Source organism: Oncorhynchus nerka, linkage group LG3, assembly GCF_034236695.1.
Source record: "Oncorhynchus nerka isolate Pitt River linkage group LG3, Oner_Uvic_2.0, whole genome shotgun sequence".
NCBI classification, from domain to species: domain Eukaryota; kingdom Metazoa; phylum Chordata; class Actinopteri; order Salmoniformes; family Salmonidae; genus Oncorhynchus; species Oncorhynchus nerka.
Window position 1 is genome coordinate 10426300 of NC_088398.1, and position 12160 is coordinate 10438459.

Here is a 12160-nt window from a genome sequence, read left to right on the forward strand (position 1 = left end):
CAGTCAGACTGACTCTGTATTTTACTCCCAAATTACTCTAGGATTTCTAAGATTTTACTGAGTTGCAGTTCAACTGAAATAAAATTTAATAGGCCCTAATCTATGAATTTCACATGACTGGGCAGGGGCGCAGCCATGAGTGGGCCTGGGAGCCAGTGGGGAGCCAGGCCCACCTACTGGGGAGCCAGACCCAGCCAATCAGAATGAGTTTTTCCTCACAAAAGCCCTTTATTACAGACAGAAATTATCCCCAGTTTTATCAGCTGTCTGGGTTGCTGGTCTCAGACGGATGTGGGGGGTCCTGGGCTGGCATGGTTACATGTGGTCTGCGTTTGTGAGGCCGATTGGACGGACTGAAAAATTCTCTCAAACGAAGATGGAGGCAGCTTATGATAGAGAAATGAATTGCATTCTCTGGCAACAGTTCTGGTGGACATACCTGCAGTCAGCATGCCAAATCCATGCTCCCTCAACTTGAAACATCTGTAGCATTGTGTTGTGACAAAACTGCAAGTTTTAGAGTGGCATTTTATTGTCCCCAGCACAAAGTGCACCTGTGCAATGATCATGCTGTTTAATCAGCTTCTTGATATGCCACACCTGTCAGGTGAACAGATTAACTTGGCAAAGGAGAAATGCTCACTAACAGTGATGTAAACAAATTTGTGCACAAAATTTGAGAGAAACAAGCTTTTTTGTGCGTATAGAACATTTATGGGATCTTTAATTTCAGGTCATGAAACGTGGGACCAAAACTTTACATGTTGCGTTTATATTTTTGTTCAGTATGCATTTTCTGAGTTGTAGTCATTGGTGCCCACCTTTGCAAAAGGTTTTGCATCAGGAAATAATTGTTTGTATATAGTAGTCCTGTTTGGTTCTGTTATACATGTTCTGACCAGAGCATTTGACTGTTTTCTCATGTTCCAAGACTAGAGGTTTGATTGCTCTGAGGGCGTAGTCAGTAATGACACATTATCACATTTATTATGACATATTATTTATCATCAAACCTGAATTTATGCAGCTCTAATGCAGCTGTAATCCCTGACATGTTGCCACAACTACACCACAGACCAAAATGTGCCATGCTTCATTTAGCCCAGGCTGTCACAAACATCCCTATGATTAATGTCTTAACTGTATGTGAGTCACTACACCTGTGTACAGGGCTTGACTAATCCCAAAACCTTTGTGGGGTGTCAATTGGAGGGAGGGTTGTGTAACAAACACACACTGACTCATTGTGCTTCTGCAGAAGGGGGAGGTTTCCTGGTTGGATGGGTGCTCTGAGGTGTACATGTTCCGCCCCTGGCTCCCTGCGCTGAGAGGCAGCCTCTGCCCTAAGGGTCAAGCTGCACCCTTCTTGAAGGTTCCTTGGGCTGTGTTGGGCAAGGTAATCACTGCCCCGCTGGGTCGGCTGGATTCGCTGACACACACAGAAGCTCGAAAGTTACCAAACTTGGAGGGATTATTTGTTTAGTTGCACTAAACCACTTCTCTGATGAGATTTTTTTGAGTTGTGGTGTTGAAGAAAAAATATAAAAGCGACATGTAAAGTGTTGGTTCCATGTTTCCTGAGCTAAAATAAAAGATCCCAGAAAGGTTCCATACACACACATTTTGTGACACTTGTTTACATTCCTGTTAGTGAGCATTTCCCCTTTGCCAAGATATGCCATACCTGGCAGGTGGATGGATTATCAAGAAGCTGATTAAACAGCAGGATCATTACATAGGTGCCCCTTGTGTTGGGGACAATAAAAGGCCACTCTAAAATGTGCAGTTTCGACACAACACAATGCCCCAGATGTGGGAGTGTGGAATTGGCATTTTGACTGCAGGAATGTCCACCAGAGCTGTCGCCAGATAGAGAAATGAACATTACATTATCATAAGTCACCTCCAAAGACATTTTAGAGAATTTGGCAGTACATCCAACTGGCCTCACAACCGCAGACCACGTGTATTGAGTGGTTTGCTGATGTCCACGTTGTGAACAGAGTGCCTATATCGGGGTTATGGTATGGGCAGGCATAAGCTACGGACAACAAACACAATTGCATTTTACCGATGGCAATTTGAATATGCACAGAAATACCATGGTCAGATCCTGAGGACCATTTCTTTTTTTGAGGTATCTTTGACCAACAGATGCATATCTCTATTCCCAGTCGTGAAATTCATAGATTAGAGCCTAATGAACTTATTTCAATTGACTGATTTCCTCATGAACTATAACTCATGAACTATAATATTAAAAGCTTTATTGTTTCATGTTGCGTTTATATTTTTGTTCCGTATACGTTGGATGTATTCAGCCTGATGTATTTACTAGGATTTATACTATACCTATGATTCATACTTCCTCAATGCTTTCATTCTCCTGGAGTTGGCAATGACCTTTTTTATTTCAACATTTTGCACACACTTTACACCAAATCTTGATTGCTAGCCTACAGGGGCTAGTGGAATTGTTATTGTCAATCAAAAACTTGGTCAGAATTAATTAACCTGTCAATTGTTCAGAAGCTAACATGTCAATCTCTATCACACTTCTGGTTGAATATACATCAACTTTAGAAAGATTCCAACAGCGCAGTTTTTTCCTCTGTGCAGATTAGAGAATGCCTGTTCGAATATTTGATGTCACTCAAGTCAACGCATTTATAATCATCTAATTTAAACGAACAGACTGTAATAGTCACAAGAATAATGGACAATTTTGATATGCTTTGAAATTTGATACATTCAATTAGGAACACGGTCAACTGCAGTTGTCGTCAAATCTGTGTGAATTCTCTCAAGAGCCTATTTCTTGTCGCCTGTCTTTCCAGTCCAAGCCCGGGTGCTCGGAGGCCACCACTACTACACCTTTGATAGCCTGGTGTTTAATAACTACCATGGAAACTACTCTGGTCCAGAAATGCACCCACGCTAGTACTGCAGAACCCTTCTCTGTAATGGTGCAAACCGACCATGCTCAGAACCACTTTTCATCTATTAAAGCGCTACAGCTCACTGTGTACAAGGACCACACTGTTATCCAGAGCGGCTGTTGTTGGGTACGTTAAAATACACACATGCACTTTACGTTCAATAGAAAGTTACAACAGACTCAGTCCGGCTATAGACCACGCAGTGATTTTCCTCTGGGCATGTCTATTGGTCAACCGTTCTGTAATTGTTTTCCACCGAGTGATGGTTTAACATCCCTTTTGTAATACGAGTTCACTGGGTCATTCTCTGGATGGATGATGGGCTGTCTTTGAATAATGATTTGTGTCAAGTTCAAGTGCATGTCTGTATGGCATTTTAGCTAGACTGGGTGAAAAATGTAGATTACCGAATAAAGCTTTTCAGGGAAGAAATTTTTAATGAGATAAAAAATAAGTTATGTTTCAGTGGAATGACTTTGAGGTGGAATGATTACTCGGGTTGATTGCACAATTTGAGAGCGTCCAATCACATGTTCCAATGCCATTTTAGTTCATCATTGCCTATTGACACATTTGATTATATTAATTATTCCACACAAGTAAATGTTTACATGAAATACATCCACCCTCTACTCTGAAATGACAATTTGTCTCCTTTCTCTCCCTTCTCTGGTTGTGAGGCCAGTTGGATCTTTCGGTGAAGATCCATCAGAGCAGTCTGTTCTCGGTCGTTGACACCAGCTTCGGCCTCCATGTCAAATAGGACTGGTTCTACTACATCCTGGTAAGCCTGCCCAGGAGAAGCTCTGACGTGTGGCAACAACCATGGCAACAAGGACAATGACCTTCACATACCAGAGGGTGCTACTGCTATGGATGAGGCGGCCTTCGGCTGGAGCTGGAGGAGGGTCTTGGACTAGGAGGGTCAGTCCTGCCATGTGGACTGTGGAGGTCCCTGCTCCGACACGGATCTACAGTACAGTAAGGAAAGCTCCAGGACGTCTGGGATCTGGTCGCAGCAAAACCCTCTCAGTTGGTGCCATGATTTGGTGGACCCTAGGGCCTAATGTCATCAGTAAGGGCAAGAACCAGGAAGTCCTGTGCCAGAATCTGCAGGCCTACACAGGTGCTTGTCAGTCCTCCCAGGTTCCCATCAAGCCATGAAGGAGCAGCACCTTCTGCCGTAAGCATTCAGACTGATGTTACATTCAGACATGTAAATGTATTTGACATGGCTCTGCAGTGTCGTTGGTCTTTTATGTCGTTTTAATGTCACATGTTCAAGTACAGCGAAATGCCTTTCTTGCAAGCTCCAAACCCAACAATGCAGTAATCAATGTAGCACAATAAAAAAAACTTAAGGTCAGTGGTGGAAAAAGTACCCGATTGTCATACTTCAGTAATAATAAAGATACTGTAGATTATTAGAAAATTTTCAGAGTAAAAGTGAGTCATCCAGTAAAAGTCTAAAAGTATTTGGTTTAAAATATGCCTAAGTATCAAAAGTAGAAATAATTTCACATTCCTTATTAAGCAAACCAGACAGCACAATGTACTATTTTATTTTATGTTTATGGCTAGCTAGGGGCACACTCCAACACTTACGCAATCATTTACAAAAAAAGCATTTGTGTTCAGTGAGTCCGCCAGATCAGAGGCAGTATGGATGACCAGGGCTGTTCTCTTGATAAGTGTGTGAATCTGACCACTTTTCCTGTCCTGCTAAGCAGTAAAGTACTTTTGGGTGTCAGGGAAAAAGTACATTATTTTATTTAGAAATGTAGTGAAGTAAAAGTTGTCATATATAAATACACTGCTCAAAAAAATAAAAGGAGCACTAAAATAACACATCCTAGATCTGAATGAATAAAATATTCTTATTAAATACTTTTTTCTTTACATAGTTAAATGTGCTGACAACAAAATCACACAAAAATTATCAATGGAAATCAAATTTATCAACCCATGGAGGTCTGGATTTGGAGTCCCACTCAAAATGAAAGTGGAAAACCACACTACAGGCTGATCCAACTTTGATGTAATGTCCTTAAAACAAGTCAAAATGAGACTCAGTAGTGTGTGTGTCCTCCATGTGCCTGTATGACCTCCCTACAACGCCTGGGCATGCTCCTGATGAGGTGGCGGATGGTCTCCTGAGGGATCTCCTCCCAGACCTGGACTAAAGCATCCGCCAACTCCTGGACAGTCTGTGGTGCAACGTGGCATTGGTGGATGGAGCGAGACATGATGTCCCAGATGTGCTCAATTGGATTAAGGTCTGGGAACGGGCGGGCCAGTCCATAGCATCAATGCCTTCCTCTTGCAGGAACTGCTGACACACTCCAGCCACATGAGGTCTAGCATTGTCTTGCATTAGGAGGAACCCAGGGCCAACCGCACCAGCATATGGTCTCACAAGGGGTCTGAGGATCTCATCTCGGTACCTAAGCACATGGAGGGCTGTGCGGCCCCCCAAAGAAATGCCACCCCACACCATGACTGACCCACCGCCAAACCGGTCATGCTGGAGGATGTTGCAGGCAGCAGAACGTTCTCCACGGCGTTTCCAGACTGTCACGTCTGTCACATGTGCTCAGTGTGAACCTGCTTTCATCTGTGAAGAGCACAGGGTGCCAGTGGCGAATTTGTCAATCTTGGTGTTCTCTGGCAAATGCCAAACATCCTGCACGGTGTTGGGCTGTAGGCACAACCCCCACCTGTGGACGTCGGGCCCTCATACCACCCTCATGGAGTCTGTTTCTGACCGTTTGAGCAGACACATGCACATTTGTGGCCTGCTGGAGGTCATTTGCAGGGCTCTGGCAGTGCTCCTCCTGCTCCTCCTTGCACAAAGGCGGAGGTAGCGGTCCTGCTGCTGGGTTGTTGCCCTCCTACGGCCTCCTCCATGTCTCCTGATGTACTGGCCTGGTAGCGCCTCCATGCTCTGGACACTACGCTGACAGACACAGCAAACCTTCTTGCCACAGCTCGCATTGATGTGCCATCCTGGATGAGCTGCACTACCTTAGCCACTTGTGTGGGTTGTAGACTCCGTCTCATGCTACCACTAGAGTGAAAGCACCGCCAGCATTCAAAAGTGACCAAAACATCAGCCAGGAAGCATAGGAACTGAGAAGTGGTCCGTAGTCACCACCTGCAGAACCACTCCTTTATTCGGTGTGCCTTGCTAATTGCCTATAATTTCCACCTGTTGTCTATTCCACGTGCACAACAGCGTGTGAAATGTATTGTCAATCAGTGTTGCTTCCTAAGTGGACAGTTTGATTTCACAGAAGTGTGATTGACTTGGAGTTACATTGTGTTGTTTAAGTGTTCCCTTTATTTTTTTGAGCAGTGTAGTATAGTACAGATACCCCAAAATAGTACTTAAGTAGTACTGTAAAGTATTTTTACTTAAGTACCTTACACAACTGTGTAATGTAGAACAAAAACACAATAAATAAGATCCAATACCATATTTACAATGTGCAGGGTTACTGGAGTGATAGAGGTTGATAATGTATGTATAGGGGTAAAGTGACTAGGCATCAGGATATGATAAACAGAGTAGCAGCAGCAGCATGATTGTGTGTAGAATCAGTATAAATGTGCATGTTATATATTTGTTTTTGAGTGTGCATAGAGACAGTGCAGAAATAAAATACAAGGGTCAACTTGGTCCGTGTTGCCATTATGTTAGCTATTTAGCCTTCTAATGGCTTGGGGATAGAAGCTGTTCAGTAGCCTGTTGGTGTCAGACTTACTGCTTGCATCGGTACCGCTTGCCGTGAGGAAGCAGAGAGAACAGTCTATGGCTTGATTGGCTGGAGTCTTTAACGATTTTCGTACCTTCCTTTCACACCGCCTGATATAGAGGTCCTGAATGGAAGGGAAGTCGGCCCCAGTGACAAACTGGGCTGTCTGCACCACCCTCTGTAGTGCCATGCGATCGAAGGCAGAGCTGTTGCCAAACCAAGCTGTGATGCACCATTTAGAGCATCTTGACTGGCTGCATCTGTAGAACTTTGAGGGACTTTTTTTTTTAATGTATGTATGTACAGTGGGGCAAAAAAGTATTTAGTCAGCCACCAATTGTGCAAGTTCTCCCACTTAAAAAGATGAGAGGCCTGTAATTTCCATCATAGGTACACTTCAACTATGACAGACAAAATGAGAGAAAAAAATCCAGAAAATCACATTGTAGGATTTTTAATGAATTTATTATGATGGAAAATAAGTATTTGGTCAATAACAAAAGTTTATCTCAATACTTTGTCATTGCCAACAAAGGGTATATAACAGAGGTCAAAGGTTTTCTGTCGTCCGGGTTAGGGAGGGTTTGGCCAGTAGGGATATCCTTGTCTCATCGCGCACTAGCGACTCCTGCGGCGGACCGGGCACAGTGCACGCTAACCAGGTCGCCAGGTGCACAGTGTTTCCTCCGACACATTGGTGTGGCTGGCTTCTGGGTTGGATGTGCGCTGTGTTAAGAAATAGTGCGGCTTAGTTGGGTTGTGTTTCAGAGGACGCGTGGCTTTCGTTCTTCGTCTCTCCCGAGCCCGTACGGGAGTTGTAGCGATGAGACATGATAGTAGTTACTAACAACTGGATACCACGAAATTGGGGAGAAAAGGGGGTAAAAAATGTTTAAAAAACTAAAAAACAATTGAATCAATTTTAGAATAAGGCTGTAGTGTAACAATGTGGAAAAAGTCAAGGTGTCTGAATAATTGAATTATGCTTGAATACTTGAATAATGCACTGTGTGTGTGTATATATATATATACACACACACACACACACATACATACACACACACACAGTACCAGTCAAAAGTATGGACACCTACTCATTCCAGGATTTCTTTATTTGTGCTATTTTCTACATTGTAGAATAGTAGTGAAGACATCAAAACTATGAAATAGCACACATGGAATCATGTGGTAAAGAAAAAGTGCTAAACAAATCAATCTATTTTAGATTCTTCAAAGTATCTACCCTTTGCCTTGATGACAGCTTTGCACACTCTTGGCATCAGTCATTGTATGTTTAAATATAAAAAGGGGTATATTCGATTTGACACTTCAGGCAGAAATTCCAGCCCTAATCTGTGAATGGGCCTGTTAAGGTCATCATTCTGAAACATTTGAGTCCAGTGTTTCCTCCCCCTACAAGTGAATGGAATCCAGAAGAACATGCCCTTCCTCTTCAGTCATTCCACAGTGGTTTATGCTGTTGGTCTGATCATCTACATCCACACAGATTGGGACTTCTCCATCAGCATGAGAGTAAAGGCAAATATCGCCATCATCCTCTCTGGAAAATACTCCAACCCCACCTGCGGCCGGTGTGGCAACTAGAACTCTGACCCTGCTGATGAGCTTACAGGGTAGGTTTCCACAGAGTTCTTGAAGTTGTGGAAGAGTGGAGACTACACATGGTGTGGACCCCGGCTTTGGAAACTGTCCGAAATGTTCTCCAGAGCAGCTGAACCTCTTCTCCAGCTCAGGGGTGTGTGGGAAGATTTTGTAGGTCAACGTGACTTTCCGAGACTGTCACGTCAAAGTGGACCCAGCTGAATTCTTCAACCTCTGTATTGGTGACCTGTGTGTCATCACAAAGACCAACAGCTTGCTCTATGTAGGTGGCTGGATGAATACGCTGAAGCCTGTAAGTTGGACAGGGCTGAGGTTCAAGCCCAGAGGCACCCCAACTTTTGCTGTAATTATGCACCTCTATCAGCTTGTTCCACAAGCAAAAACAAATGAACATTCTCTGGAATTGCAACACTGTGCTGTTTGGCGTTACACATTGCTGTGTACCAAATTACATTTGGACAGTTTGTAGATTCTTCTGAAAGTGCGGTATTAACATTTCATTGTGTTTGGTTAGTTGATATTGATCACACACCATAGGGAATTTTTTTAATTTGACCTTTTTTTAACTAGGCAAGTCAGTTAAGAACAAATTCTTAATTTCAATGACGGCCTAGGAACAGTGGGTTAACTGCCTGTTCAGGGGCAGAACGACAGATTTGTACCTTGTCAGCTCGGGGGTTTGAACTTGCAACCTTCTGGTTAATATTCCAATGCTCTAACCACTAGGCTACCCTGTCGCCCCAAATGCCAGAGCAGTGGTATTATTTGCATTCACACTCAGATACTTGCCTTGTAGTTTTGCTCCATGAATTTTTTACGGGAATTTATTATCCAGCTAAGATGTTGATGGGTTTTATAAGGCTGAAAATGAATAGCAGGTGCTTGTTCAGAAAACGGTTACTATTATTCAGGCCAGTGCCTCTGCTGCCTCTTTACCACTAGATGGCAGTAACACATCATTGATTTACCCAGTGGAGCCAAAATCAATCATGCCTATTCACTGTATAACAACTAAACAATGTCATTCTCCCTTCACAGACAGAGCCTGTCCAAAAGGGACAAGGAGTGTGGTGTTCACCTAACACGGCTCTGGTCCTACTCTCATCTGCAAATGTTGGCTCAACAAAACTGTGGCGCTGCCTGCAGACCACTGGGAGAACTGCTTCTGTGAACCAGGCCTGGTGCTCAGTGGCACCCTCTGTGTCCAGCCCGAGGACTGCGGCCACTTCCACCATGAAGAGTACCTGGTGTAGTCCTGTGAGAAGAGATGTGCGTTCCGTGCAGGTGGACACGTCTTGCCATAAAATCTCCAATTGGGAGGGGGAGGAGTGTGGTGTTCAGAAGGTAGTACATGGCAGCTATCCAAGGCCCAGAGTGGCACACTGTCGAGCTTCTTATGGCTGAGGGGCAGTATTGAGTAGCTTGGCTGAATAAGTTGCCCAAAGTAAACAGCCTGCTCCTCAGTCTCAGTTGCTAATATATGCATATTATTATTAGTATTGGATAGAAAACACTAAAGTTTCTAAAACTGTTTGAATGATGTCTGTGAGTATAACAGAACTCATACGGCAGGCAAAATCCTGAGAAGAAATCAAAACAGGAAATGAGAATTCTGAGCTTTGTATGTATTCACCAGAGTCCCCATTGAAATCCCCTTGAGATATTAATGTTGCACTGCCTAGGGGTTCCACTAGATGTCAACCATCTATAGAAATTTGAATGAGACTTCTATGGTGTTGTGGGAGTGAATGAGAGCAGAATCTGTCAGTCGTCTGCCAGTCAGCCATTTTCTGATCATGCTTATTCCTCATGGTATCCACTTGCGTCCCATTGCTCATGAAGACACAAAGGAATACTCCGGTTGAAACTTTATTGAAGCTATATGTTAAAAACATCCTAGTGATTGAATCTGTACTTAGTTTGAAATGTTTCTTCGGCCTGTAATATATATTTTTGAAGTTTTTGTCCGATGTAACGCTGACCAGAATGAGCGTTTGGATATGTATCCAAAACGAGCTAACAAAATAAGGTATTTGGACATAAATAACGGACATTATCGAACAAAACAAACATTTATTGTAGACCTGGGATTCCTGGAGTGCTTTCTGATGTAGATCATCAAAGGGAATATTTATCATGTAATTTCTTGTTTATGTTGACGCCATCATTGCGGCTATTGTGACTTTTAATTCTGAGTGCCGTCTCAGATTATTGCATGGGTTTCTTTTTCTGTAAAGTTTTTTAAAAATCTGACAGGTTGCATTAAGGAGAGGTATATCTATAATTCCATGTGTATAATTTGTATTATAATATACATTTATGATAAGTATTTCTGTTGAATGATGTGGCTATGCAAAATCACTGGCTGTTTTTGGAACTAGTGAATGTAACGTGCCAATGTAAACTCATATTTTGATAAATATGAACTTCATCAAACAAAACATACATGTATTGTGTAACATGAAGTCCTACGAGTGTCATCTGATGAAGATGATCAAAGGTTAGTGATTAATTTTCTCTCTTTGTAGTTTTTGTGACTCTGGCTGGAAAATCTTTGGCTGGAAAAATGGTTGTGTTTTTTCTGTGGCTATGTGGTGACCTAACATAATCGTTTGTGGTGCTTTTGCTGTAAAGCATATTTGAAATCGGACACTGTGGTGGGATTAACAACAAGATTAGCTTTAAATTGGTATGAGAGACATGTATGTTTGAGGAATTTTAATTATGAGATTTTTTATGTTTTGAAATTGGCGCCCTGCACTTTCACTGGCTGTTGTCATATCGCTCCTGTTAACGGGATTGCAGCCATAAGAACCTAGTGGATGGCAGATCCCACTACAACACGTTTGACGGGCAGGCGTTTGAGTTCCATGGGACGTGACTACATCCTGCTCCATACCTGCCAGCTGCACTCTTAAACTGTTGAGGAGTTTATGGTGGCTTTGCGTCATGGCAGTGAGAATGCATCCCGGGAAATACACATGGTCATCATACAAAAATCTCTGAAACTGGAAACACTTATCTCCCTCACTAGCTTTAAGCACCAACTGTCAGAGCAGCTCACAGATGACTGCACCTGTACATAGCCCACCTATAATTTAGCCCAAACAACTACCTCTTGCCCTACTTTATTTATTTTATTTATTTATGTTGCTCCTTTGCACCCCATTATTTTTATTTCTTGCACATTCTTTCACTGCAAATCTACCATTCCAGTGTTTTACTTGCTATATTGTATTTACTTTGCCACCATGGCCTTTTTTTGCCTTTAACTCCCTTATCTCACCTCATTTGCTCACATCGTATATAGACTTGTTTCTACTGTATTATTGACTGTATGTTTGTTTTACTCCATGTGTAACTCTGTGTCGTTGTATGTGTCGAACTGCTTTGCTTTATCTTGGCCAGGTCGCAATTGTAAATGAGAACTTGTTCTCAACTTGCCTACCTGGTTAAATAAAGGTGAAATAAAATTAAATAAATAAATAAATAGGATGAAGATGGTTCTCTGGCCATCTTGGAGAGGTTCAGGTAAAGGGTGAGTTTCACCATCAGCATTAATGTTTTATGTTGTTTGATGCAGATTTCTTGTATTATTTTACAAATTAACTTGACATATTTAGGACTTACTGTACAATATGTAATCAATAGTGATCAACTTTCCCTTTTCACCCAGGTCAATGGAGTCCTTGAGAACCTGCCCTTCTCCCACAGTGATGCGAGTCTGCATCAGAATGGTCATCTGGTAACCATCCAGGCCCTTGGGTCAGTCCAGGTCATCTCCAGTCTACACAAGCTGCTCCTGGTAAATATCTCAGACTCATCCTACTAGAGTATGGCCTG

At 42.6% G+C, this 12160-nt stretch overlaps 1 long non-coding RNA gene across 2 annotated transcripts; it reads left to right on the forward strand.

Annotated features, from left to right (window-relative positions):
- The first annotated feature begins 568 nt into the window (after positions 1 to 568).
- LOC115114391 (uncharacterized) lies at positions 569 to 10758 on the forward strand. 2 transcript variants are annotated; one of them, XR_003861229.2, is made up of 3 exons: positions 569 to 3065; positions 3625 to 4122; positions 9356 to 10758. It is a non-coding gene; the product is annotated as an uncharacterized LOC115114391 (long non-coding RNA). The 2 variants fall into 2 exon arrangements; XR_010460745.1 differs by having other exon boundaries at positions 569 to 4122.
- Positions 10759 to 12160: the final 1402 nt, after the last annotated feature.